Consider the following 24,734-nt stretch of genomic DNA (forward strand, 5'->3'; position numbering starts at 1 on the left):
TTCCTACACAATCTAGTCTTTATTTACATCTTTCTGCCTCTTTGATGTCTGTCATCTATCTTTGTTTACAAAAACAGATATTGGCATTTTGCTGCCTTTTCTGAAGTTATTTCAGTTTCCAGCCTATTTCCAGAAAGAACTCTGTCAAGTGATTCTTTTGCTATACACATGAAATACTCACAACTGACGATGACAGAACGGTTTGTCTTAGAAGGGACAGTAAAGACCACCTAGTTCCACCCCCCCTTGCCATAAGCAGGGACAGCTTCCACTAGACCAGACAGCTCAAAGCCCCACCCAACCTGGCTTTGAACACTTCCAGGGATGGAACAGCCACAACCTCTCTCAAAAACCTTTTCCAGCACCACACCAGCCTAACAGCGAAGAATTTCTTCCTAATGTCTAATCTAAATCTACCTATTGAACTTTCTGAATTATGGTAGCACATCTATCTTTCTACATCTTTTTACCAGTTTTGTACATGTTAATGCAAAACAGTGCAAACTTAGGTCTGAAGCACAAGTACAATCTTTGCTTTTAGTGTTTAACATTGTTTTTATGTAAAATACTGTGAGAAACACACTCTAAGTATAAATTGTTAGATCTGTGCCTAATATCTCGATCTTTCTTGCTGATATATTCCAGCTATTAGAAAAATGCATCTGTCTCTCCTTTCCAGTCATACCATTATAAAATTACAGAACAAATAAAGCCATTAAAATTAATACTAACAAATTGATGGAGTGCATAACAAACATAGGGCAACACTGCTAGAGCACAATTTTAGGGAGACTATTTATTATGAAGCGTCATAGTTAATAAGGATCTTGGTGAACAGCGTTTATTTTGTTCAAGTTGCAGCATAGCCTTTTTTGCACATCAATGTAATGCAAGAGGAAGGAAAGTTTCATGGTTTTCAAAGAGGCCTAAGGATATTCCACTTGGAAAGATAATCCAAATTGCACCTAAAGCTCTTAACTACCTCTCAAATGTTTCTGGACACTTTGCATTCCATTTTATGCTATCTTTTAATTACAAAATGTTACTTTTTTCCTTATAACAAACCAAACCAAAACAAAAAGTTCAAAAAATTACTTTCAACAACACCAATCTTATGAGTAATTGTGTTGAATCAGCTCATTCCAGGTAAACTTTACAGGAAGAAGCAGCTCTGTGTAAGCAATCCACAGGGAAAAAATCACATTTTCCTTAAGACATTAGGTATTTATTCTGAGGTCCCACTCCTTCCACTACCCTTTTTCCTACACCAGCCCTCCTAACATTTTATTTCAGATGCCTTCAGTGTCCCTACCTTCCCATGTAAAAATGAGCTCCCTTTGTAATGGACTGTGATCAGACACTTGGGATATCAGATCCTAAGTGTACACTGCAAAACTCTTCAGATTAGTTCTCAACTCTCTTTGCTCATCTTATTTGTTAAACTTTCCCTTTCAGCCCTGTAGACATGCTAGGCAAAGACCAAAAGCATCACATTCACTCTTTAAAGCAGATGCTGAGGGTGAGCAGGCAGCAGACTGACTAGAAATATCTGAGCTAAGGTACGGCTACTGTTTTCTAAGACTCCATTCAAAGTACATAATCACATATTTTAATTCTATTAAAGTTAAGTGTTTACTTCAGTTTAAGCAGGACCTGAGCAAAGCAGCTTGCTCTGAGGAAAAATAAAGGCATGTTTTCCATGAGCAGGACACATCATGATGAATAGAATAGAACAGACCAGACCAGGTTGGAAGAGACCTTTGAGATCATTGAGTCCAACCTATCATCCAACACTATCTAATAAACTAAACCATGGCAACAAGCACCCCATCAAGTCTTTTCCTAAACACCTCCAATGATGGTGACTCCACCACCACCCCAGGCAACCCGTTCCAAGGGCCAATCACTCTTTCTATGAGGAACTTCTTCCTAGCATCCAGCCTAAACCTCCCACAGGAGGCTGGGTAGCCCCTCTTCACCATTTGCAACAGATCCAAGTCACGAGGTTCATATCCAGAGCAGAAGAGGTTCATGTTGGGTTTTTTTTAATTCCAGGTTATCATCAATAATTGTATCTGTGGAAATACTTAGGGTTACTAAAGCTGATAACTGAAATCACAGAAGTATTCATTTGACAAGTTCAACAACTAGAGGATCGTAAAAATATCAACAAGCACCAGGACTTCATTACTGAAACAGAAACTTACTTTTCCAGTGTCGAACCTTGCAGTCAGATTAATATAAACATTGTACCTTCTTTACTGCACACTCTGCATTTGAGGGAGAAATTTTAGAGAAATGGAAAGGGCACCAGAATTACATGAAAATTTGCAGAGGGTTGCTGGAAAATTGTAGTAGTAAATGTCACATGCACTGAAGTTGTTTTATTTTCTCAGTGCTACTACTTGCATATAAAATCTACCATTGTCAAATACTCCACGACTGACTTTGAAAGACACCACTGAACTCTGCCTTGCTGGAAGCATGCTTTGGATTAATTGGATGGAAAACTGTTCAAATACTCCAGCAAGTGGAAAGCAAGGAGATCAAACGCTGCTTGATTTGGTTGGCACAGGTTATTTTGTGCCCTCAGTGTCATCAGCCACAGAGGCATTTCCAGTGCACAGAATTAATTAGCGGTTTACTAAAGGCAATGAAATATAACAAAACACCTCCACTTCCTCCAAGATTTAAACAAACTGGACTTGAAAAGGGCACTAGAACAGTAAGTGCAAACATAAAAATAAACAATTGCAGCTAATTTATTAACAGTTGTTGAGCTCTTGAGGGTTGTTTTGCTCCCCAGATGTGTATTCTGTTCATACATATTTTTATATATATACACTTCACAATTATTTATTAATTTTCTTCAAGGGTTTAAGGTGCCTTATAGTGAAACAAAATACAGGTCTGCATGCTGTGGAAAGAGCTAAGTAGATATTATTACACAAAACAAATTGCTTTTTCCTTTATACTGCTAATTATTAAAACTCCTCCCCTTCCTTCTGCGCATTCTAAATAGCCCTCTTTACCTTAGCTTGGTAAATAAGTCTTCAGAACTGTGTTACCTTAGTACAAATGTTACAGCCAAAACAGATTCATGGGCAGAGCCTTCATGGAAGGGTCATCATAATCTTTTGTTTTACTATTTTTTAATCCCCAATCTGTGTTTCACATCCTCTCTGGTGAGGGGTGAGGGGTTTGGAGCACAAGCCCTATGAGGAGAGGCTGAGGGAGCTGGGGTTGCTTAGCCTGGAGAAGGGGAGGCTCAGGGGAGACCTCATAGAATAGAATAGAATAAACCAGGTTGGAAGAGACTTTCAAGATCATCGTGTCCAACCTATCATCCAACACCACCCAACCAACTAAACCATGCAACCAAGCACCCTATCAAGTCTCCTCTCTCCTCCTCTCCTTATGGCTGTCTACAACTACCTGAAGGGAGTTTGTAGCCAGGAGGGGTCTGGTCTCTTCTCCCAGGCAACCAGCACCAGAACAAGAGGACACAGTCTCAAGCTGCACCAGGGGAGGTTTATGCTGCCATCCATTGGGTGTTCAATTTTTACACTTCCCTGTAACACTAAATGTTTCACAATAGTTAAGTTTTACCTCTGATACATTGATTGGTTATTCTCACTAGCCCCTTGCATAAAACCAGAATCAATATCCCTTTCTGAATGTTCTTTAACAAATTCATAAATAAAGGATTCTGCTTCCTCTGACATGCAGGTACTCACTTGATTTATAGCAGCTTAAGCATCTGGGAATAATCATACATAATCACCTAGTCCAGTACAGGATTTTTGTGCAGGGTTTCTACGGGAGAAAATGGGGGGGAAAATCCTATTTGCCAGTTCTTCCTGCAGCAGATGAGTTGCATGGTGAATGCAGTACAGCTGCAGACATGTGGCCTCCATAAGGGTTTCAGCCTAATACATGGAATTAAATAAAAAAACCCCAACACTACCCTTTTAATCCAAATAACCAGTGATGCACACCCAGGTCTCTTCTGCATTACTGTCAAAAGCATCTGGGATTAACAGAGGGCAAAGGAGGATAGGCTTGAGTGGATTCTTCAAGTTCTGCTCTGTCACCTGAAAAGTCTGTCTCGCTCATTCTTCTCTCCACCCTTTGAATCCACACATACAGCTTGTGACCACCCCAGGCCAAGTGTGCATCTCCAAATGACAAGATCACCACTTTCCAGTTCACTGAGCTACATCATAAAACAAGCACAATTACTTGCATGACTGCTACAAAAAATTAACAAAAAATATTTCATATTGGTCACCTTTTACATCCACAGGGTGGTCGGGTTTTGGTTGGGAGTTTTTATGCCCCCACCCTTTTTTTTTTCCCCCGCTCTGTGTAGCTGGAAGGAATGAAACCAAAAAAATTCCCAAACCAGGGATCCAATAATGTAATAATGAGCAGCTACTTTTTCAAGAGGCAGTTGTAAGACAAGTACTAATGCAGAAAAAATATAAAAGCTGCAGCTATTTACTATGGAATACAAATCTTGTCTAAGTAACTCCATTAACAGATTGCCTTTGCCATTAGTTGCTTTGAGTTTTCTGTGTAGCACTAGAGAGTAAGTGTTAAGTAAATGCCATCCACAAACAGGACTTAAAACTGACTCCCACAGAAGACAGGCAGAGGTTGGTCTCTTCTCCCAGGCAGCCAGCACCAGAACAAGAGGACACAGTCTCAGGCTGTGCCAGGGGAGGTTTAGGTTGGATGTTAGGAGGAAGTTCTATACAGAGAGAGTGATTGCCCATTGGAATGGGCTGCCTGGGGAGGTGGTGGAGTCACCATCATTGGGGGTGTTCAGAAGGAGACTTGATGGGGTGCTTGGTGCCATGGGTTAGTTGTTTAGGTGGGTTGGATTGGTTGATGGGTTGGACACAATTATCTTGAAGGTCTCTTCCAAGCTACTTTTAAATTATTATTATGATTATTTATTATTATTATTATTAAGAGCTGAACTAGAAAAATTACTGTGCAAAGGCTTCAGTTGGTCCTGATTCTGGATTTCAGGCAGCATTATGAAACTTTCTTTAATATTTCAGAATTAGATGGATTTTTGGAACATGCCTGCCTCCCCCCCTTTTTTCCTGTTCATTCACCAAACCAATTGCCTTACACAATTTTGAAGCTGAGACTTGTACAAAAAAAGCAACAATTAATCACACAGAGTACACTTTGCTGGTGATGTTATCATCATTACAGTCTCAGTGTCACTCCTATAAGGCCATTGCTATTAAATGTCTAGAGATGATCTCACTGGCCATCAATTTATTTCAAGCTGGAGCATTTAAAGATGCCTAAAACATTGCTGTCCACAGTAAAATGTTGTATTCATGTGTAGTTATCTGCAAAACCCCAATAAAACTTTCTCGTTAAGCCACTTTGGCAATATTTGAAGTTTTAGTTGAGAACTTCATCTGAAATACTGGCACAGGAATTTACAGTTTCAAAGATGTGTTTATGTGCCTGCCCCAGGTTTTTATATTTATATATATACATATATATATGGTTTCAAGACCACCAGAAGGAATTTTCTTAGTAGTATGAATGGAGGTGATTAATAAAATCACAGTATCACCAAGGTTGGAAGAGACCTCAAAGATCATCAAGTCCAACCTGTCACCACAGACCTTATGACTAGGAAAAAATCATATCTAAAAAAAATCATATCTCAAGAAAATAACACTTAAACCATAATAATCTATAGGTGTCCAAGCATATAATTATTTTATTGTGGTTTTGCTCTGGCCAATGTTAAGCCCTCACTTGTTAAAGCAAATGCAAATGTCACTCACAAATAAAAGCGAGTGAATTGGTTTTCAAACATATTAGAAAAGGAGGTGCACAGCAAAAAGCTCCAGCTTAATTTCTGGTGGAATATTATTGCAACAGGAATAAAAGGAAGCTCTCCTACTAAGACTGGATGAATTGAGTTGATTAGGCTATCTGATGAGAACTTTTATGAAAGTTCTTAGCCAATTGCTCCATACTAACAAAATGCAACAGTCCCAAATTAATCCAGTCAGGAATGAACAGAAACACAGTTGGACATTAGAAGAAAAAAAAATATAAATCACTCTGTGTATTTGACATAATAAATAAGATCAGAGCACAAGCAAAAAAGTGCTTGACTACAAATAAAACAATCTAAACCTCAAATAATGTGTTTTAAAAGTTGGGAATTCTAGTAAGAAGCACCACCTTCCTGAAGCTGGTTATAGACCCAAATTGAAAAGGCTCTGCACATCATGGGAATGCTGTTGAGCTTTGCTGGTAAAAGCTTTTTTGAACCATTCTAAATCTCCATTAGATTAATAAAAGTTAAGGGTGAGAAGACCCTTTCATTCATTTTATACCACATTGACCATGGGCTTGGTGCTGTACAAGGCACAAAGGAATAGTAGTGATGCGTACAGCAACCAAATAAGATTTTGGAGGCAAAAATCAGGTCTCCAAGTTCGGATAAGCATCTCAAACAGCAGATTTGCTTAAAAATAACTCCCTATTGCATCAACCATCTCTTCTTTATGTAACTTGCATATGAATACAGGTAATTTTAAAAACTAGCAAGTCCTTTTTGTTTCTTTTTCCTAAATCTGGTTGAAGCTGGTGAACGCAAACGCTGATGCTGAAACTTTGGCAATCTCCTGACATTAAGCAAAACTGTAAATAAGAACAAAGAAATGTAAATGGGTATGTTATTTTCACTTCATTTATTATAACATTTTAGAAGTGTTACAGAGAGGGTTTTTTTTCCCACCTGCTTTGAAGTTTCAGCTTTTGTTCTGAAGGTGGTTCCCACCCAGGGATTGTCCTCCCTTCTCCACTTCCCTTCAGCCCTGGTCCGCCCTGCTGTGTCAGCAGCACATGAGCAGTACACTTCTGAAGCTTCCTGTAATTATGTTCACCTTGTTGTATTAGAGGCAAACATGTTCAGACTTATTTTGTATACATTTGGGAAATAATAGCTTTTTAGAGTCAATGATGAGAAGCAACTTGTGCTACTAAAATAAACCGTGGCACGGACTGTGTCTTGTAGCACCTTTACAAGCACCGAATCCCCGTGGTGCCTGGGGATTTTTATCAGAAAATAATGAACATTAATTTTTCTTGTTCTGCATCAGGAATAACATACATTTACAACAATGTTTGCATTTATACTGTCTCTTTGTGTGTGTGTGTGCATGCAAAATAGGATTAGGCTGACAAAATCCAAGTGTGTAGTTTCATTTCAGACATCCTTGGGTCCCCTGCCTGGACTCCACTGCCTTTCCACAAAGTTTTTGGTCCCCACTCAGGTCCTCTGTCATATTTCTCATCCCCACAAAACCACTCTTGACACACCAGGCACATATATTTTGGCATCATTTTCCTAATCACTCTGAATTACATAAACTATTACAGAGCAATTTTCTGGCACAATTTTAAGCATGAAAAAATATCCTAGTCCAATATCCTTGAAGGAGCACAAATCCTATGTTTCACACCATGCCACAATAACTAATTACCTAAAGAAAACTAAGCAAATGCTTCAATCATTGGGGTGGTTGTTTTTCCCTTTCCACCTCTAGTAAGATACTAATACATAATTCATTAGCAAGAGCAGACAGCCAGGACACAGAGTTCAGCAGCCAGACATTTTAGTATAAGCGTTTCAGCCTCAACAAAGAAATAGTGAAGCACCCATAACAAAACACCAAGCCACTCAGCCACACAATCTGCTTAGCCCATGGTTTGTGGCAGGCAGGCAAAGCAACAGAACCAGCACTGGGCTTCCAAGAGAAACTCCCTAGCAGCGCTCACAATGCCATGTCCTGCCCTGTCCCCTGTGAGTGCAAGCAGGGATGCACCTCCTCCATACACCCAGCTCTGGGCTAGTCCCTGCTTCCCCAAAATACACACTTCATCCCACTCAGATGTAGTACAAAATTAACCAGGTTGGAAAAGACCTTTGAGATCATCAAGTGCTACCTATCATCCAACACTATCTAATCAACTAAACCATGCACCCCATCCAGTCTATTTTAAACACTTCCAGTGATGGAGACTCCACCACCTCCCTCGGCAGCACATTCCAATGGCCAATCACTCTTTCTGTGAAGAATTTCTTCCTAACATCCAGCCTAAACCTCCCCTGGCACAGCTTCAGACTGTGTCCTCTTGTTCTGTTAGTGGTTGCCTGGGAGAAGAGGCCAACCCCCACCTGGCTACAGCCTCCCTTCAGGTAGTTGTAGGCAGCAATAAGGTCTCCCCTGATCTTCTCCAGGCTAAACAACCCCAGCTGCTCCTCACAGGGCTTGTGCTCCCCCTCACCAGCTTTGTTGCCCTTCTCTGGACACATTTGAGTAGCTCAACATCTTTCTTAAACTGAGGGGCCCAGAACTGGACATAGCACTCAAGGTGTGGCCTAACCAGTGCTGAGTACAGGGGCAGAATGAATTCCCTGCTCCTGCTGGCCAGGGATCACTTAAAACCACGGTTTCTGTTAAGTAAATAAAGATGGATTCTGACTCTTTGATGATGAATTGTCAGAAAAGGAATCTGGAAATGACACAACAGCACTGAAGAAGAGAAAGGACATATATACAAAGAAAACAGGTAAAAAGAGAGGAAGGTATAGGAGAGGAGGTTTGCAGGGAAGGAGCCTGACAACTTTAAGTATAAATGTACCCCATAATGCCATTCCTGCTTGTTCTGGTACTTTGTTGGTCTTATTCTGATACATGCTTTTGTAGAAACATGGATATAGGATATGCTGAAACTGAATGGATTGAAGTTTTGTCAGGTAGGCACTGAACAGTTGCAATTACCGTTTATTTTGCCAGAGATACTCTTTTAAGACACTAATAGTAAAAGACATAGGGTAAGGAATAACAGCACAGCATGTCTCCTAAGCTTGATACCAGCAGCTTTGCTAAACACCCAGAGACACTAAATGGTATTTTTCTGTTGCTATCTCAGGGTGGTTTATTTCCAGTGCCCTTTAGCTGAGGCTGATGAAAAATAAAATATTCTAACTGTGGCTATGAAGCTGCTGCTGTTCTCATCCACAAGATCCATTTAAACTCTCTCACCGCTGTCTTCAGGCTAGTCTATTGGATTTTCCTGGTATGGTTTTGTTAGTTGGGGGGCTACGTAAGTGGCTTCTGTGAGATGCAGCCAGAAGCTTCCCTCGTACCTGATACAGTCAATATCAGCTGGTTCCAAGACAGACCCACTGTTAGCAAAGGCCAAGCCCATCAGCAATACTGGTAGCACCTCTGTGATAACATATTTCAGAGGAGGAAAATGTTGCTGTGTGACAGCAATTGCAGCTGGAGAAACTTTCCAAACATCTCTGTAAGAAGATAATGTTGCTATTACTAAAGGCCACCAGCATGACAGATCAGGGCCTCAGGACAGGTCTGGGTTGTTTTTGCTTGAGCTGATTTTAGCCTTTAAACAAAAATTTGTGGTAACAATTGTCTGGCAGCCATGTAACTATTGTCTACATTTGTTTCAGATTTACTTTGTTTTACAGTGATAATGAAGAGTTATTGAGGGTGGCTTGAGTTACCTACATTTCTAGAATAAAATGCCTTGCAGAAGAAAGCACATGCACAGGACTTAGAAGTGGTGCAGGAGTTGTGACAGAAATCACAGCTATAATTCACAGGTCACTGCAGGAGTGCAGCCACTCATTGTTCAGGTAAAACCAGATTGAGGACAAGTGAATGGTTGAGAACCAAAGACAACAGCAGGCACATAAGCTGTGTTAAGAAAACAAAAATAAGGCCCAAGCAGAGCTAAAGTGGCAGAGGAAAGAACTATCAGCATCTTTCTTCTCCCAGCAAAGGGAAAAAATTCCCCCTGACAAAACCACACCTCAGTGAGAGCCTCAGGATGCTGACAGCTCACCCTGAGCTTTCTCTTCAGCCTTTCTCTTTCAGAAAGGCTGAAGTTACCTGCCTTTGGACCCAGGGAGGCTGAACACACCAGGGGGCAGAAAAATTGTAATAATAATAAAGGAGTTTATGGGAAGGATTTTATCTCCCCTGAAAAAGTAATTTAACTGAAATATTGAAGCTTTTCTATGCTAACTTGAATTATGAATGTATATTATCATAACTAATGAATCACTGTTACATTGTCAAATCAATACTTTCCTACTTCTACTTATGACTATGCTGCTCCTTTGTCCATACAAGATTTTAGTGTAATAAGCATAATGACTAGATACACACAGGAATAAGGGTGGGTGGGGGGAACAAACACCAAAATAAACAGAGCTCAGAACCATGTATTAAAAAGATGTACATCATCTTAATTGACAGGAAATAATAGAGAGAAATGTGTGATCACCTGTAGTTCTTAAATCACAGGTGTATTTACCCTGTCAAAGCTTTGCAGGAATATTTTTGCTCATTTCAGTTTTAACATGGAGGTTATTTTGTCTGTAAGCAAAACAACTAATTTCCATAAGCCACTAGCGGTGTCATAAAGCCAATGCGATACATCCTGGAAATGATGAACGTGTTTTCATGATCAAACCTTTCCAACTAGAAAGTGATTTGTGTTTTGTACAAACTGTTTAACCCAATACAGGGAAGCTGTGATGAATTTTTAAAGATGTGAAATACTAATTTGTAGAATAGCTAGGTCTGTGTGAACCCCTTTATATTCCATCTGTGCTTTAGAGGAAGGGAAGCTCTGTGAGGACTTTGTTTCCTTTTCTCTTAGGCAAAGTGTGTGATAGTTATGCAGAGAGACTACAGAGAAGCTTCTGGGGCATACAAGTCCTTCTTCAGATTTAAAAGAAGAGCAGTAAACTCAAGGCTGAGAATAATTATGTTAATTACTTCACTAATTTGAAAGAAAATGATGGCTGTTACCAGCAGAGCAGAGGGTAATGTCACCAAGTGAAGCAGTAATAAGTTCAGTAGGTCTGGTGGGACAGAGAGGTCAGGCAAAAGTGCCACCTGGAGAGGAAAAAAGAAAAAGAAGAAATCTAGATATCATGAAGCCAGTATCTTGATGACTTTTAATGTCAAGTACAGCTGTGAATGTTAGTTATGAATACACTTAATTATTTTTTTTTTTTTTTAATTTCAGCTATTCCTTAAGGATCAGGGCTGAAATATCAGAGATGCAGCCTTCCTTTCTGAGATACTGTTCTGCTGGTAAATGAACTCATTTATCCTTTGCAAATTATTTATAGAAGTTCACACTAGTGGCTATCTGATTTTGTCCACAGTGTCTCCACAGGGGCTTTTGGAGCAATATAGGAAGCTGCCTTTCTGATAGCTTTGTTGGGAGAGACAGCTAGTGCTTGGAAATGTATGCTAGAAGTTTTGCTCATCTTTAGCTTGCTCAGATTGGTGTCACTTGGTGAACGCTCATCTCTGAAAGTGAGCATAAACAAGGTTAGCAAGTCACTTCAAGGCCAGCAGAAGAGCTCCAGGGCATAACTAAGATGTGATCAGTCACAAAACCTGCAGTAGTTTCATGGTTTTCTGTAATGCACAGTGAGACTTATTGAGCTCCCCTGGTTTATAGCGATTTTGTCAGACCAGGTGATCCATTTGCCAATCGTAGGATCTCTTCTGCAGAGGGTAAGGTGTCACAAATCAGTTAGGGAAGAAAAAAAAAACCCACAAAATCCAACCAAACAAAAAAGTAAAAAGAATAAATACATTTAAAAAGCATCTTTTGATAACCATTTGGCTCCATGCCAAGGATTCTTGATATACTTCAGATAACTGGCAGTTTTGTTAAGGTAAATATATTGGTCTTACAGAAAGTAGATGGTGTTCCTTCTTCTTTATGAGACACACCAATACCAGTCTGAAAACTTGCCAGACAGTTGAAGGTGGTACAAATACTGAATTAATGTGCTAAAGATAATTGTTCTAAAACAGAAATCACAAATCCATTTCAGAATCTGATGACTTGGTAAACTTTTAAAATAAAATACATTTACACACACACACACACCCCCCACACCTTAATCTGCTTTATGCTGTTTTAAAGCTATTTTAACAGATATTTAACAGAGGAGACTTCCCCTTTGAAAAGTGTGTACAAAATCCTATGTGGACAGTTGCAATGAGGCTGGAGAGAGGCCTAGAGCACAAGCCCTATGAGGAGAGGCTGAGGGAGCTGGGATTGTTTAGCCTGCAGAAGAGTAGGCTCAGGAGAGACCTAATTGCTGTCTACAACTCCTGAAGGGTGGTTGTAGCCAGGAGGGGGTTGATCTTCTCCCAGTCAACCGGCACCAGAACAAGGGGACACAGTCTCAAGCTGCACCAGGGGAAGTTTAGGCTCGAGGTGAGGAGAAAGTTCTTCAGAGAGAGTTGTTAGTCATTGGAATGGGCTGCCCAGGGAGGCGGTGGAGTCACCATCCCTGGAGGTGTTCAAGAGAGGACTGGATGTGGCACTTGGTGCCATGGTTTAGTAGTCATGACGTCTGTGGTGACAGGTTGGACTTGATGATCTTAGAGGTCTTTTCCAACCTTATTGATTCTATGATTCTATTCTATGGTCCCCATTTTACAATCAGAATACTCAAAGTTTACACCTTTTTCACTAGCATCTCCAGCAAAAGCTTTGTTAGAAATTCCCCTAACATCCCTACCAGCAACATATACACAAATATCATCACACTGTATTTAATTGGGACAGACAGAAGAGTCATAGCCGTTTCCAGGAGAGTTTCAAGGTAAATTACATTTTTGATTGAGTTGCTTCAGCGGCAAATCTCCGTTAGTCAGTTATATATTACGTGCTGTGTTATCACTTTCAGAGAAAGAAAAAGCTGCATTCAATATCATTATAGCTCTCCATCAAACAGACTTTTGTATGAATTCACTACCTAGTTTATTTGAATATTCCCCCATCATGAAAAAAGAAGAAAGAGGCATCAGAGCTCAGCAGTGTTTGATACTTAAATTATCATGGTAACTCTTACACTTTTTAATAGTTTGCTCAAGTAGACTTCTCTAAGTACTGCACAAATAAATTCATATATGTTTTTTCTTAATCCTTACTACAGGGCTATCTGCCTATATTAGTTTAGAAGTAAGAATCCTGCTGAAATCAGAAGAAAGAAGATTGGATTACAAGTCCCTTTCCAAAAGAGCCAAAAGTGTTAAAAAGCTGAACTTTAATATAAAGTAAGCAATATCAGTACATTTACCATATAAATACACTCCTAAGTCCATTCTTTGGTGAATGGTTACAGACTGAAAAAGATCCATATCAAGTTAATGAACTCTACTCTGCTGACTTACAGAAAAGAATATAAAATAGAAGAATCTACACATATTATTTCAAACTACTTATTAGATAGACTTATCTATAATTTATATATATTAGGCACAAATTACATCAAAATAACATTTACAGAATTGCAAAGAAAAAGTTTTAACAAGTTGGAAAAGGGGTGGGGGGGAGCAAGGTTTCCTGTGCAACCTCAGCTCACCCCTTCTGCATAGAGTGTTTTGTGATCTTGAGTTAAATCGTTTTATGACACAGCAGAGGTGGGAAGTGAGTGCAGAACAACAACATTAGGAAGCCAGAAGAAATGAAGCAAGGGTAGATTGCTGACACTCACCCATAAGCTGGTACATGCATGATGCCACCGTACAGACATGAAGCAAGCACAAAATACTGCTGTTCATTAAATCCCAGGGCTAGAAGTCCACAAGAGGAATTTGTGGTTTGTAATTCCCAAAGTACAGTGTAATTAGATACAGTCTAACCTGCTTAATGTCATACAAGATTCATTGCCACAGCCTAGGCTGAATAAAATCACAACTCCCAGAACTGTGGGGAGAAATCAGTGCCTTAAAGGTAGGGGGCTTAGAAACGCAAAGCACAGGCTTCAAAGAGCTGATAAATCCTTTTTGAGGAGCATGGCCACCAATTTGCTGTGAGGGAAGGCTAATGGGGCTGGACAAAAGGACTTTAAATTAGCAAGAATGAATAAGGTGTTCGGCAAGGAAACAGGCAAAAACAGAAAGAAAAGCAGCTAGTACACAAGGGAAAAAAGCAAGAAATGTATCAAGAGAATGGAGAACAGAGGGCTCCGAACTGGGATTTAGCAGGCAGGTAATTTAGGGTGTTACTAGAGAATGCCAAGGGAGATAAAAGCAAAACTGAGCTAAATGAAATAAAAAGAGGCACACACGAGGCCACACAATATATTTGTTCCAGTGAACTGAGATGTTCTGTTTGGGAAAGTAACACAAAACCACAGAAAATCTTACTGTGGGATAAAAAAAAAGGTAATTGAAATGTCAGCTGAGAAATATATAGCACATGAGATAGACAAAGAGAAGTGACTGCTATCTGTGCGCTCAGGGAGCATCCCCTCCTCTAAGAGAGCCATGCAAGTACGAAGGCAAATAATTTTTTTACAATGTCTGGATGTGAATAAAAACAGATAGAGGAAGAAAGAAAGGCATCTTTCAGTGAAGCTTACTAGCAAAACACACATGAGATGAAGTCCTGAGGCAGACAGCACATAGTGAAATTAGCTGAATAATCATTAAAAGCTATTCTAGTCTTACACAGAGAAATGGGTCTCTCAAATAGAAATACACAGAGTAGAACCAATTATTTTCACATTGATTCAGCATATATGCTTTCTATACAGGGAAAATCTGGATCCTGGAAAAGTGATTCATGAAGAGAACTGGGCATCAGAAGATTTAATAGGAAAACTCAAGTAAAACCCCTTTTAATGCTCTCACTGTCTATTCACAGATACTTCTCACCAGTGACCAGGATAGCATAAGCGTGGTCATGCTTTTACAGCTAGAACTGAAAAACTAAGATGATTCTCTCTCTCTTTTTTCTTTTCTTTAACTGATTTTAAACACAATAATTACCAAAAAAATTATCTTTTCACCAGTATCACTCACATTTGCCGTGGAGGTAGCAAGTTCCCAGCTCCATCTGCCATGAGTCCTGTGTAGAGAGAGGCAAAACTCCGCAGAGGCCCAAGAACACTAAATCACCTTCTTCTGGGGGAGTTTCTCCTCTGTGAGACAGGTGACATGCTGTTTCTGACTAATTTAATAATGAATGTTAATCAGTAGAAAATGAAACTGCTTCAAAAGAAGGCTTTCTAAGGATCCAATGTAGTGATTAAAAACCTGAGGGGATGTTTAGCTTTTTCTTGACCTACAGGTGTAAGGAATTCAGACCAGGCATCTCCAATTAACTCGATCGTGTCCCTTTCTGGGATTTGAATTGCCGCTCTGATTCCCTACACAGGAAATGTAGACACATAGCTCTGAGGTTTGGATTCCTTTCTAGAGACCTGAAAATTATTCATTCCTGCATTCACCTCTTCAATACCAAAATGCTGCAGCTTGCTAAGCCTTTCCCAGCTGTGTTTTCAGCTGCAGGTGATTTCAGTAAGACATGCATGAATTCAGTGAAGTTCTTCACCCAGTACTCCATAAACTTGCTCATCCCACAGTTACACAACTTGGAAACCATCATCCATTGCCTTCCCTTCATCGATTAGCCAGAAGCTGTTGCAGAGCACCATCCATAAGGAAGTGTTGCCATGATCAAGACAGAAGCACAACTACAACAGACACTGTTAAGAAACAATGACAGAGATTTTGTAACATTTCTTGATGTCTTCTGATGTGTGCCTCAGCCAACAAGTTCTTTATCTTATACATAGCTGCAGAGATTTCAAGACAACCATCTTCTGAAAAATATATTTGTGGTGGTTTGCCCCTGCCGGGGGGCAAGATGCCTACCAAAGGCACTCTATCACTCCCCTTCTTAGATGGACAGGGGAGAGTGAAAATATGTCAAAAGGCCCATGAGTCAAGACAAGCAGTTTAATGGGATGAAAAGCAAAGGCCAAGGCCGCACATGGAATCAAGAGCAAACAAAGATGTCCACCAGCAGACAATGCTGGATCACTCCCAGCAAGCAGGGCTTCCATACACACAGTGGTTGCTCCAAAGGACAGATGCCATCAATGAATGTTCCCACATTTCCTTCTTTCACTTAGCTTTTATATTTGAGCTGACATCATATAGTATGGAGCACCCCTTTAGTCAGTTTGTGTCAACTGACCCAGCTGTGTTCCCTCCCAAGATCTTGCTCAACCCTCAGGCCACTGTTATTGGGGGGGGGAAATGTTGGAGAAACACAGCTTTGGTGTTTGGCTCAGCAGTGGCCAAAACACTGGTGGGTTATCAACACCCAGCTACAACACTGCAAAGCACAGCACGATGAAGGATGCTCTGGGGTGAATTAAGTCCAGCTCAGCCAAACCAAATACAATATGCTAAGAAAAAAGAGCACCAGTAAATAGAGAGTGGCTGCACCAAAAATACCCCCAACATCATACAGAAAACTGACGATATAGATCACTAGACCAAATAACATCTGTTGGCATAGCAAACTGCGTTTCTACTTCCAAACCAGTAAGGTGCTTTGACCAATGCCATACATTGATTTTAAGTTTACTGTGTGTTTCCAGGAAGATTTTTATTTCCAGAGAAAGCATCACAAGAAAAAGGGATAAGCATATCAGGCTATTTTTGGAGGCACATGTTGTCTTAAAAGCTACATTTTTACTTTGCTTCTATGAAATATCAGAGCTAATCAGCTTAAGAAAACAAGTGTTTGATATTTCCAAGTGCTAACAAGTATCTGTGCCACTGCAAAATGTTCATGTTTGAATAAAGAGATGTCAAGGAAGAAGGATCTTTTTTTTTTTCAGAAATAAGTGAATTTTGGTTCTCTTTTCCTCTCACTGGCTGAGGGCCACATACACAGAATCCACAACATATTTGTAATGTACATATTTTAATGTAGGGGTAGAAAGTTGCTTGCTCACATCTCTAATTGGTATAAGCAGACCCTTTCCACAAATCATAGACTCAATAAGGTTGGAAAAGACCTCAAAGATCATCAAGTCCAACCTGTCACCCAAGACCTCAGGACTACTAAACCATGGCACCAAGTGCCATGTCCAATCCCCTCTTGAACACCTCCAGGGATGGTGACTCTACCACCTCCCTGGGCAGCACATTCCAACAGCTAACAACTCTGTCTGTGAAGAACTTTCTCCTCACCTTGAACCTAAACCTACCCTGGTGCAGCTTGAGACTGTGTCCTCTTGTTCTGGTGCTGAAGACCACCCCCCACCTGGCTACAACCTCCCTTCAGGGAGTTGTAGAGACCAAGAGAAGGTCTCCCCTGAGCCTCCTCTTCTCCAGGCTAAACAACCCCAACTCCCTCAGCCTCTTCTCATAGGGCTGTGCTCAAGGCCTCTCCCCAGCCTTGTTGCCCTTCTCTGGACACGTTCAAGTGTCTCAATGTCCTTCTTAAATTGAGGGGCCCAGAACTGGGCACAGTACTCAAGGTGTGGCCTAAACAGTGCTGAGTACAGGGGCACAATGACTTGCTCTTGCTGGCCACACTATTTCTGATGCAGGCCAGTTTACAGTTCAAGTAAGTTCTGGAACAGAAAGAAGTTCTTCAGACTGAATTGCACAGTCCTGAAACCTGTGAGACCTGTAGGTGAAATTCTAGTTACATATGCACACAAATACCTCCTGATCTTATAAAATCTGCCCTTCCTAAAGGCAAGATTCTTTTGGAGGATGAAATTTTTATTTTGTTTTGTTGCCAAATCTACACATCTTCTTCACACAGCTGTGTTCCACCTACAAGCATTTCTCAATAGAAATTAATTTTATCCTTTTGAAAAAAAAATATATGTATTCCAAACTATGAAGCCCTCTAAAAACACCTTGCAGTTTGAGATTTCCTTGGCACTGTTTACATTGTGCTCACTTTTCTCTCATCTCTGCAATCAGACACAATCTTCATTTTCAAGTTAACAGCATCAATTAATCCTTTTGAATTACATCTCCTTTTTTGTTGTTGTTGGTTTTGGTGACAGAATCCCTCTTTAAAAGGCCCCTGCACAGTGACCTGCTCACAGCTGTATATGAACTCAGGAAAGGCTGTGTCCTTTTTGCTGGAACGAGTCCAGAGAAGGGCAACGAAGTTGGTGAGGGGCTTGGAACACAGGCCCTATGAGGAAAGACTGAGGGAGCTGGGATTGCTCAGCCTGGTGAAGAGGAGACTCAGGGGTGACCTTATAACTCTCTACAACTACCTGAAGGGAGGTTGTAGACAGGCAGATGATGGTCTCTTCTCCCAGGCAGCCAGTACCAGAACAAGAGGACACACAGTATCACAGTATCACAGTATAACTTAGGTTGGAAAGGACCTCGAGGATCATCAAGTCCAACCTATCAACACAGACTCCATGACTAGAACATGGCACCAAGTGCCATGTCCAATCTCCTCTTGAACACCTCCAGGGATGGTGACTCCACCACCTCTCTGGGCAGCACATTCCAATGATGAATGACTCGCTCGGTGAAGAACTTCCTCCTCACCTCGAGCCTAAACCTCCCCTGGCGCAGCTTGAGACTGCATCCCCTTGTTCTGGTGCTGGTCTTCCCAGCCCCAACCACCCCTCAGGTAGTTGTAGAGGGCAATGAGGTCACCCCTGAGCCTCCTCTTCTCCAGGCTAAACAATCCCAGCTCCCTCAGCCTCTCCTCATAGGGCTTGTGTTCAAGGCCTCTCCCCAGCCTTGTTGCCCTTCTCTGGACACGTTCAAGTGTTTCGATGTCCTTCTTAAACTGAGGGGCCCAGAACTGGACACAGTACTCAAGGTCTCAGGCTGCGCCAGGGGAGGTTCAGGTTGGATGTTAGGAGGAAGCTCGATACAGAGAGAGTGATTGCCCATTGGAATGGGCTGCCCAAGGAGGTGGTGGAGTCGCCGTCATTGGAGGTGTTCAGGAGGAGACTTGATGGGGTGTTTGGTGCCATGGTTTAGTTGTTTAGGTGGGTTGGATTGGTTGATGGGTTGGACGTGATGATCTTGAAGGTCTCTTCCAACCTGGTTTGGTTTATTCTAAATAAATGTTTATTCTTTTGCAGTGCTCCCTTAATTGCACATATTAGGAGACAGCAGTGAGTCAACAGCCAACAGTCTCTTCATTCTGTTCAATTTTTAAGGTCATATTTCAGAGTGGACAAAGCACCATTTCAGCAAGTCCATTTGTACACCTAGATCAGTGACACCTAAACATATTAAATACTTATAAATGCGCAGCAGTGTGACATCCCACCAAACTGACCACAAAGAATATGATTTTGTTACTTCTTGTATGTAATATCTGTGTGGAACTGACAGAACATAGACATTTTTGATATATGAACCTCAGCAAATCCGGCCTGTTAATGAAAGATCAATAATCTTCTCCCTGTTAGGGGGTTACCATGTGATAAAGTTTTTGATAAAAATAAGAAAAAGAAGAATGGATGAGCTGCAGGTTCTTCCAATGGATAGATCTCTCTCAACCAGCATTTTGACCAAAATCCAAGCACTGACAGACTGCATTTCATCTGCTCCTACTCTCCTATCAGTTCTCCTTATTGATTCCTATTTCCTTGCATATTTATTAGGTTGTTTTCTCAGAACAGACTGTAGTAGGGCAGAATATTTACCAAGTGAACTGCTTTTAAACTCTCTCCTACATGGAGAATCATACACCAGAAGACTAAAAACTGGTGAAAATTACTTTACACAAACCAGTATAAGGTTTAGCTGACTGTCTTGGACCAGCAAGTCTCCAGAAGTTCAGCAACATACCTGGTGAGCTCTGGTTTTAGTTTAGTTTAGTTTAGTTATATATTTTAGGTGAAGGAGGTGCTGCATCTACAAAGAGATTGAACTGTTACATCTTCTTCTCAGGCCTGAAGTTCTGCTAATCAGTACATCACGTCTTCCTCAAATTTTTTATGTAATTGCAGAATTTCTACTGTTTCATAAGTGGCAAAACTGAGAGGGGAGGGGGAAATAAAAAGAAGAAGAAAAACTCATAGGATTTTGTGTTTTGTTTTGGTGGGGTTTTGCACCTGACTTGCCTCTTTAAACTGGGATGGTTTTCACGTCTTGTGGAGACCCAGCATCGATGCGTGGCTTCATGAAAATGGTAGAATCTCAGTTCCCAGATCCCCACACACATAACATATGTTATGCCACATACATTTTCTTAAGCTACTAATAACCTATCAGCATTTCTTATAGGCATAAATATACTGAAAGCATGTGTAAATATTAAACCCAGTGAGACTTTCTTGTTTAGTATTTCAGTTACTAATTTTTCAACAAGATTTCCTATCTAATCCTTTATATTTCTTTGACCTGGAGTGAGGATATGAAGAATGAGGCTTGTGAGAGGCCTCAAGCACAAGCCCTATGAGGAGAGGCTGAGGGAGCTGGGGTTGTTTAGCCTGCAGAAGAGGAGGCTCAGGGAAGACCTTACTGCTGTCTACAACTACCTGAAGAGTGGTTGTAGCCAGAAGGGGTTTGGTCTCTTCTCCCAGGCAACCAGCACCAGAACAAGAGGACGCAGTCTCGAGCTGTGTCAGGGGAAGTTTAGGCTCAAGGTGAGGAGAATGCTCTTCACAGAGAGAGTTGTTAGCCATTGGAATGTGCTGCCCAGGGAGGTTGCAGAGTCACTATCCCTTGTGGATGTGCAAGAAGGGATTAGATGTGGCACTTAGTGCCATGGTTTAGTAGTCAGATGTCTTGGGTGACAGGTTGGACTTGATGATCTTTGAGGTCTTTCCCAACCTTACTGATTTAATGACTCTATGAATACTTCTGTTCACACTGCCTTTCTTCTGTTAGGAAGATGTACAAGAGACAGGTATTCTAACCTTTTGAGTTATTTTTATTTAATGTTGGATTTTTCTACTCCACTTTGACCATGGTGCTATTAGTCTAAAGGCTAAGTAGATTTGTAAGCATTAATCAAAGTCTAAAGTCCCAATTTATGCTTGGTATTTTTAAATGGGGAGTAATAAGAATAAGTAACACAGATTCTAATAGAAGCATACAAAGCCCAAAGTTACCATAAAGAGCCCAACCTTTATTCTGAAGCTTCTGGAAACTCCAGTTGCAGCAGAGGGTTAAGAAATGCAATAAAATCCCCAAAACACTGAAAACCTCATGGAAGTTCCCTTTACTAGTTATGCTCAAAGTCATACTAAGAACACAATTATTTCAGTGTCCACTTTGAAGTAAAAGAGTTACACATTTTGCCAGGACTTCAGCCTTGGTAGCCCCATTTGTTCTTGGGGAAGGAGGGCTTCATTGTTTCAAAAAAGGTGCACAGCACAAGACAGCAGTTCTAATGATTTCACTGCATCTTGCAGGCAATAATTGCAATTTTAATGCAAAAGAAGTAGTTGTTAGAAAAGCAAAAGTAATGACCAAGAAAAAGCTGAGCTCACTGATGATGCCAGCCCTCCAAAATACTGTACCTATATTATGGACTGAAGACATTTAGCTTACAAATAGAAAAGGAGGCATTGGCTGTTTTAATACATTTAATTCATGCACGTTCCAACTCTTCACAAACACCTATGTTTTACATAAGTATCATTTGAAGTATGTCAAATAGAAGCTTTACAAATTAGAGGGGGAAAAATAGAACCCTAGAATGCTGCAAACACTGAAATACTAATTTTTAAAGAGCATCTTTTTACAGCAAAACCTTGGAGTCTGAAAGATTCCTACTAGGCCTTTTGTGGTTTTGATGTTGCCCAGGCTGCAAAGAGAAATTTTATGGCCAAACAGTGAAAATAAAGATATGAAGGTTTTTCTACTCATATATATCACATGTTGGCATTTATTTTCCAGCCTAGAGCTTTTATTTAACCCTAAATCTTACAGCAGGGTTTTAACATATCAGGCAGTATAGCTGAGGAAATTCCTTTAGATGAACAACGTAAGTTATAGCTTAAAAATAATCAAGAACAAAAGCATAGACAAATATATTATCACAGCCACACTGGGCTAGTACCAGAAAAGCAAAACACACCAGGTCTTGCAAGATTCAATGCAATGAGATGAACCATGAAGTTTCCATTAGCAACATTCAAATCCAATCTGAATCTTGCAGACTCAGTATCAAGTTCTCTAATATGGAGTTGGATAACTTCATATTAAGCAAAGCCACAATTCTTTGCCTTACATAGTTTAATTTGTAAGCTTAGCTATAAATAATATGCAATTGCTTGATGCTTTTAAAGGAAAATATTATATTACTGCATCATACTGCATCATTTGACTACTATCACATCATCCAGCTGCTCTGGACACAGGTTGGCTATCCTGCAAAAGCTGAGAAAGAGGATGACTTGTGGTTCACTAGTGGAGAATGCTCTGTTATAATTGTGTAATAGATGGCATTGAGGGCCATGGGATAGATGACTCACTAATCTCTTAACAAAGAATTTATATCTCAACCATAACCACAAGCAATGTATTTCAGGTGATTTGTTACAAGTGTGACAAATGACAGTAACTGACTAATTAAAACAAGAAGTACAACCCTGAAAGTGCTCCAATAGTTGCCATTAACATATATCTGGCATGCAATTAATTGCAGGTGGCCACAGAGGACATAAATGGCCAGGAGTGTGAGCACATAAAGACACAGCTCTGTGTGGAAAAAGGAAAACTTTTTTCACAGTCACAGTTTGCATTGGGTTGGAAGGGACCCTCAAAGGTCATCTTGTCCAACCCCCTTGCAGTCAACAGGGACACCTCCTACTAGATCAGGCTGCCCAGGGCCACACTGAGTCTGATCTTGCATGTCTCCAGGGATGGAGCGTCAAGCACATCCCTCAGCAACCTGTTCTGCATTGGAGCGGAAGCACCTTTGTGAGTCAGGCATGAAATATGTTTCTGATCAAAGGGTATAGTACAGAAAACATAAAATATGCTTCTGATCAAGGGGTATAGTGCAGAAAACCTCCCCAGACAGCACTGTTACTCTCTTGCTGCTTGTTTCTTCTCCCAGCAGAGGACAAAATAACATGAGGTGATGATGTTTTGTAATGTTTATCTGCCTATGGTTAAGTTTGGCCTCACTTCATAACAAACTTGTTCATAAACTGCATCATTGCAATGTATCAATACAATGTATTACTACAAAGGTATTATCTCAGTGATATGACTTAGAGTGCTCAAGCAGATCATAATTTCTTCATGACAGAACATCACCTACTTGAACGTAGAGGTTAACTACACAAAACACAGCATGCCAAACCCTGTCATTAACTGTAATAATTACAAGCTGCAGATCAAGCTCCACGCTGAAAGGATGTGGAAACACCTTTACAGTCAGTTATCTCTCAGCCAAAGGATGGAGAATCAGTAACTGCAAGATAAAAACATGTGGGACAGCTACACCAATCTGTATGTTGCAAAGTTCAAATCACACCGAACAATGGCCTTAAATTCTGTTGCCAAAAATGTATGTTATCACAGGCTTACCTGCACAACAAAAGGCTGTTTGCAGGATAGTCCCTGAGTTGCACAGGCCTGCCACCCACTTTTAAAACTTCAGTGTAGGGATATCTATAGAGGTTGATAAAGAGCAGGCCTAAAATAGCAGTGCTGATAAACCTTAAGAAGATAATATTCTTTATTTTTTTTTTCTAAACTCATGTTTACCTTGCCAAACAAAGTCATATGTTTGTTCTTCATGAATAATTTAGGAGACTGAAGCATCAAGAGGAAGGAATACTTTGGAAATCAGAAAAATCACCTTGGAGAGAGAGAGAGGGGGAGGGGAAAAAAAGGTGGGGACAGCTGACCGTAAGAGAATAAACAACAAACTAGAATTAGAATAAACCAAACCAGGTTGGAAGAGACCTTCAAGATCATCGTGTCCAACCCATCAACCAATCCAACCCACCCAAACAGCTAACCCATGGCACCAAGCACCCCATCAAGTCTCCTCCTGAACACCTTCAATGACGGCGACTCCACCACCTCCCCGGGCAACCCATTCCATAGCGCAATCACTCTTTCTGTATAGAACTTCTTCCTAACATCTTTAACTTCTGCAGCAGTGAAGTTCCTAGATAGGACTGAAAAACATTCAGAGGATCTTTGATCTGCTTATGAAAAGGACAGGGTGATATTGCTGCCTGAGACAGCAGAATAGATAGCTTGATGGCCCCTTCACGTTCCGAGCAGCTGGTGTTAAAATAAACCAATGTATAAAAACATCACACAGATGACTTTTTAAAAAGTACCACGAGGAAAACGTCATGTAAAGCAAATTGTTAATGAGTCTACACAATAAAATACTGTGCAGAGACGTAGTTTAAGGGCTGTGTAATTCTGGACGAGCTGGCACTTCCATTATGACATCTCTGCGCTCAGATTTAGAACAAAAGCCTCCAGCACGTTTTGTGTCAGGCATGCAAAATTCCTTTTTATGTACTTTTTTATCCCCCACTGCTTGAAACTCTAGTCATTGCTCTTTTAGGCATATGAAGGTACAGTATTTTTCACTGTTTGGTTTGGTTTATATTCATAACTGTGCTACCAATAAAATTTTAGAATAAACCTTTATTTAGAATAAACCAAACCAGGTTGGAAGAGACCTTCAAGATCATCGCGTCCAACCCATCAACCAATCCAACCCACCCAAACAACTAACCCATGGCACCAAGCACCCCATCAAGTCTCCTCCTGAACACCTCCAATGACGGCGACTCCACCACCTCCTTGGGCAGCCCATTCCAATGGGCATTCACTCTTTCTGTTTAGAACTTCCTAACATCCAACCTGAACCAACAA

The 24,734-nt window shown here is 40.6% G+C and overlaps 1 long non-coding RNA gene across 4 annotated transcripts in view; it reads right to left on the reverse strand.

The window, feature by feature from the left end:
- LOC137448957 (uncharacterized) overlaps nt 1-24,734 on the reverse strand; it is a 149,947-nt gene that overhangs the window by 49,480 nt on the left and 75,733 nt on the right. Inside the window, exon 2 of one of the 4 annotated variants that reach the window (XR_010989270.1) lies at nt 10,899-10,985. The exons of the other annotated variants lie outside the window; for them this stretch is intronic. This is a non-coding gene — a long non-coding RNA (uncharacterized lncRNA). The remainder of the gene's footprint in view (nt 1-10,898; nt 10,986-24,734) is intronic. 4 annotated transcript variants of the gene reach the window in all.

The sequence above is a fragment of the Melanerpes formicivorus genome, unplaced genomic scaffold (genome assembly GCF_026170545.1).
Source record: "Melanerpes formicivorus ecotype bairdi unplaced genomic scaffold, bMelFor1.0.p_v2 SCAF_27, whole genome shotgun sequence".
NCBI classification, from domain to species: Eukaryota; Metazoa; Chordata; class Aves; order Piciformes; family Picidae; genus Melanerpes; species Melanerpes formicivorus.